Here is a 6,218-nt window from a genome sequence, read left to right on the forward strand (position 1 = left end):
AGATACTGGAGATACAGGAGATACTGGAGATACATGAGATACAGGAGATACATTAGATACTGGAGATACATGAGATATATGAGATACATGAGATACTGGAGATACATTAGATACTGGAGATACATTAGATACAGGAGATACAGGAGATACATGAGATACATTAGATACATGAGATATTGGAGATACAGGAGATGTATGAGATACAGGAGATACAGGAGATACTGGAGATACATGAGATACATGAGATATATGAGATACAGGAGATACTGGAGATACAGAAGATACATGAGATACAGGAGATACAGGAGATACTGGAGATACATGAGATACAGAAGATACAGGAGATACTGGAGATACTGGTGATACATGAGATACAGAAGATATATGAGATACAGGAGATACATGAGATACATGAGATACATGAGATACTGGAGATGCATGAGATACATGAGATGCAGGAGATACATGAGATACTGGAGATATATGAGATACTGGAGATATATGAGATACTGGAGATACAGGAGATATATGAGATACAGGAGATACATTAGATACTGGAGATACAGGAGATATATGAGATACATGAGATACAGAAGATACATGAGATACAGGAGATATATGAGATACAGGAGATACAGGAGATACATGAGATACAGAAGATACATGAGATACAGGAGATACATGAGATACAAGAGATATATGAGATACATGAGATACTAGAGATATATGAGATATATGAGATACATGAGATACAGGAGATATATGAGATACAGGAGATATATGAGATACATGAGATACTGGAGATATATGAGATATTGGAGATACAGGAGATACTGGAGATACATGAGATACTGGAGATATATGAGATACATTAGATACTGGAGATATTGGAGATACAGGAGATACTGGAGATACATGAGATACTGGAGATATATGAGATACATTAGATACTGGAGATATATGAGATACATTAGATACAGGAGATACATGAGATACATTAGATACATGAGATATTGGAGATACAGGAGATATATGAGATACAGGAGATACATTAGATACTGGAGATACATGAGATACAGGAGATACATGAGATACAGGAGATACTGGAGATACATGAGATACAGGAGATACATGAGATACATGAGATACAGAAGATACATGAGATACAGGAGATATATGAGATACAGGGGATACATGAGATACAGAAGATACATGAGATACAGGAGATACATGAGATACAGAAGATACATGAGATACAGGAGATATATGAGATACAGGAGATACATGAGATATATGAGATACATGAGATACTAGAGATATATGAGATATATGAGATACAGGAGATACATGAGATACAGAAGATACATGAGATACAGGAGATACAGGAGATACATGAGATACAGAAGATACATGAGATATATGAGATACAGGAGATATATGAGATACTAGAGATATATGAGATATATGAGATACATGAGATACAGGAGATATATGAGATACAGGAGATACATGAGATACAGAAGATACATGAGATACAGGAGATACAGGAGATACATGAGATACATGAGATACAGGAGATATATGAGATACTAGAGATATATGAGATACTAGAGATATATGAGATACATGAGATACAGGAGATATATGAGATACAGGAGATATATGAGATACATGAGATACTGGAGATATATGAGATACTGGAGCTATATGAGATACATTAGATACTGTAGATATATGAGATACATTAGATACAGGAGATACATGAGATACATTAGATACATGAGATATTGGAGATACAGGAGATATATGAGATACAGGAGATACATTAGATACATTAGATACTGGAGATACATGAGATACATTAGATATATGAGATACAGGAGATACAGAAAATACATGAGATACAGGAGATATATGAGATACAGGAGATACTGGAGATGCATGAGATACATGAGTTACTGGAGATATATGAGATACATGAGATACAGGAGATACATGAGATACATTAGATACAGGAGATACATGAGATACTGGAGATATATGAGATACTGGAGATACTGGAGATACATGAGATACAGGAGATACTGGAGATACATGAGATACAGGAGATACTGGAGATACAGGAGATATATGAGATACATTAGATACAGGAGATATATGAGATACTGGAGATACATGAGATACATTAGATACATGAGATATTGGAGATACATGAGATATCTGAGATACAGGAGATACATGAGATATTGGAGATACAGAAGATACATGAGATACACGAGATACAGGAGATACAGGAGATACTGGAGATACAGGAGATACAGAAGATACAGGAGATACTGGAGATACATGAGATACATTAGATAAAGGAGATACATGAGATACATGGGATACAGGAGATACATAAGATACTGGAGATACAGGAGATATATGAGATACATTGAATACAGGAGATATCTGAGATACAGGAGATATTGGAGATACAGGAGATATTGGAGATACAGGAGATATATGAGATACAGGAGATACATGAGATATTGGAGATACAGAAGATACATGAGATACAGGAGATACAGGAGATACTGGAGATACAGGAGATATATGAGATACATTAGATACAGGAGATATATGAGATACTGGAGATACATGAGATACATTAGATACATGAGATATTGGAGATACAGGAGATATCTGAGATACAGGAGATACATGAGATATTGGAGATACAGAAGATACATGAGATACACGAGATACAGGAGATACAGGAGATACTGGAGATACAGGAGATACAGAAGATACAGGAGATACTGGAGATACATGAGATACATTAGATAAAGGAGATACATGAGATACATGGGATACAGGAGATACATAAGATACTGGAGATACAGGAGATATATGAGATACATTGAATACAGGAGATATCTGAGATACAGGAGATATTGGAGATACAGGAGATATTGGAGATACAGGAGATATATGAGATACAGGAGATACATGAGATATTGGAGATACAGAAGATACATGAGATACAGGAGATACAGGAGATACAGGAGATACAGGAGATACAGAAGATACATGAGATACAGGAGATAATGGAGATACATGAGATACATTAGATAAAGGAGGTACATGAGATACATGGGATACAGGAGATACATAAGATACTGGAGATACAGGAGATATATGAGATACATTGAATACAGGAGATATCTGAGATACAGGAGATATTGGAGATACAGGAGATATTGGAGATACAGGAGATATATGAGATACAGGAGATACTGGAGATACAGAAGATACAGGAGATACATGAGATACATGAGATACAGGAGATACATCAGATACAGGAGATATATGAGATACATGAGATACAAGAGATATATGAGATACAGGAGATACATGAGATGCATGAGATACTGGAGATATATGAGATACATGAGATACAGGAGATATATGAGATACAGGAGATATATGAGATACAGGAGATACTGGAGATATATGAGATACTGGAGATACAGGAGATACTGGAGATATATGAGATACAGGAGATATATGAGATACATTAGATACTGGAGATACAGGAGATACTGGAGATACATGAAATACTGTAGATATATGAGATTCTGGAGATACTGGAGATACTGGAGATACTGGACATACATGAGATACTGGAGATACATGAGATACATTAGATACTGGAGATACATGAGATACAGGAGATACAGGAGATATTTGAGATACTGGAGATACAGGAGATACTGGAGATATATGAGATACTGGAGATGTATGAGATACATTAGATACTGGAGATACAGGAGATACTGGAGATACATGAAATACTGGAGATACATGAGATACATTAGATACTGGAGATACATGAGATACATTAGATACTGGAGATACATGAGATATATCAGCTACATTAGATACTGGAGATACATGAGATACAGGAGATATATGAGATACATTAGATACTGGAGATACATGAGATATATGAGCTACATTAGATACTGGAGATACTGGAGATACAGAAGATACATGAGATACAGGAGATACATGAGATACATGAGATACATGAGATACAGGAGATACATCAGATACAGGAGATATATGAGATACATGAGATACAAGAGATATATGAGATACAGGAGATACATGAGATGCATGAGATACTGGAGATATATGAGATACATGAGATACAGGAGATATATGAGATACAGGAGATATATGAGATACAGGAGATATATGAGATACAGGAGATACTGGAGATATATGAGATACTGGAGATACAGGAGATACTGGAGATATATGAGATACAGGAGATATATGAGATACAGGAGATACAGGAGATACTGGAGATATATGAGATACTGGAGATATATGAGATACAGGAGATATATGAGATACTGGAGATATATGAGATACTGGAGATACTGGAGATATATGAGATACAGGAGATATATGAGATACAGGAGATATATGAGATATATGAGATACATGAGATACTGGAGATATATGAGATACTGGAGATACAGGAGATACTGGAGATATATGAGATACAGGAGATATATGAGATACTGGAGATACAGGAGATACTGGAGATATATGAGATACTGGAGATGTATGAGATACTGGAGATGTATGAGATACATTAGATACTGGAGATACAGGAGATACTGGAGATACATGAAATACTGTAGATATATGAGATTCTGGAGATACTGGAGATACTGGACATACATGAGATACTGGAGATACATGAGATACATTAGATACTGGAGATACATGAGATACATTAGATACTGGAGATACATGAGATATATCAGCTACATTAGATACTGGAGATACATGAGATATATGAGCTACATTAGTTACTGGAGATACATGAGATACAGGAGATATATGAGATACATTAGATACAGGATATATATGAGATACTGGAGATATATGAGATACAGGAGATATATGAGATACTAGAGATACATTAGATACTGGAGATATATGAGGTACTAGAGATACATTAGATACTGGAGATATATGAGATACTGGAGATACATGAGATACTGGAGATATATGAGATACAGGAGATATATGAGATACTGGAGTTACAGGAGATACTGGAGATATATGAGATACTGGAGATGTATGAGATACATTAGATACTGGAGATACTGGAGATACATGAGATACTGGAGATACTGGACATACATGAGATACTGGAGATACATGAGATACAGGAGATACAGGAGATACATGAGATACTGGAGATACAGGAGATACAGAAGATACATGAGATACTGAGGATCAGGGTCACAGAGAACATGTTTCACATCGACCCTGCACATCTTTCTCTGCACACTCAGCACCTTCCAAACATGCTGCACCAATAAACAGGTGAATAATAAGAGGAGCTACGATACGATGAGAGCTTAATAAACTGAGGGCTCATGGGATGATTCACAAGATGCCTTCCATTCTGTCTTCATGCATCATGCTCATTGTCACTTATTTATCAGTGAATATGAAGTATATAAGTCTTTCATTAAAAGTGGAGATGACCCTCAGGATCTATTGAAGGACTCCTCCACCCAAACCTCTCTGACCTGCACGGCTCCGTCAGCAGGAGGTGCAGGAAGACGGATATTGATATGTAAATACCTGGCCGCCTCCTTAGGGAGGTGTTCCAGGCACGTCCAGCTGGGAGGAGACTCCGGGGAAGACCCAGGACTGACCCATCAACTGAATGATCTACTAATGCTTTACGACAGCTGGTTCTTCAGTCTGACATTACAGAAGTCTGAATATATTTCTAGAAATATTCATAATGATCTGTGTTTTCAGGGAGAACAGCTGCTTTAGGGTTTCAGAGAGGAACAGTGCAGCAAGCACGTGAAACAAGATGTTGCTCCAAAATGTGATCACAGTCAGCTTTTCAGGGATAAGGAAGGGTTAACACACACACACACACACACACTCACATACTGGTGCTTCTGACGTTTCAGTGCGTTGGCTGTGGTTTTGCCTGAGATCAACGGAGTCCATTGTTGCTCCGAGCGAGAGAGACGAACCATTCTTTTCACTTTCCATCTCGGCTCTTGTCTCTTGTTTGTTGTGAGGGCCGGCTCGTCTCTCCAGCTGTTAGTGAAAATGATGAACGTGTTTTATGTTTCGAGTGAAGATAAACGAATGTAACTGGATCTGCTGCGTTCGCTTAACTC

This window comes from Cottoperca gobio, unplaced genomic scaffold (assembly GCF_900634415.1).
Source record: "Cottoperca gobio unplaced genomic scaffold, fCotGob3.1 fCotGob3_254arrow_ctg1, whole genome shotgun sequence".
In the NCBI taxonomy this organism is placed as follows: Eukaryota; Metazoa; Chordata; class Actinopteri; order Perciformes; family Bovichtidae; genus Cottoperca; species Cottoperca gobio.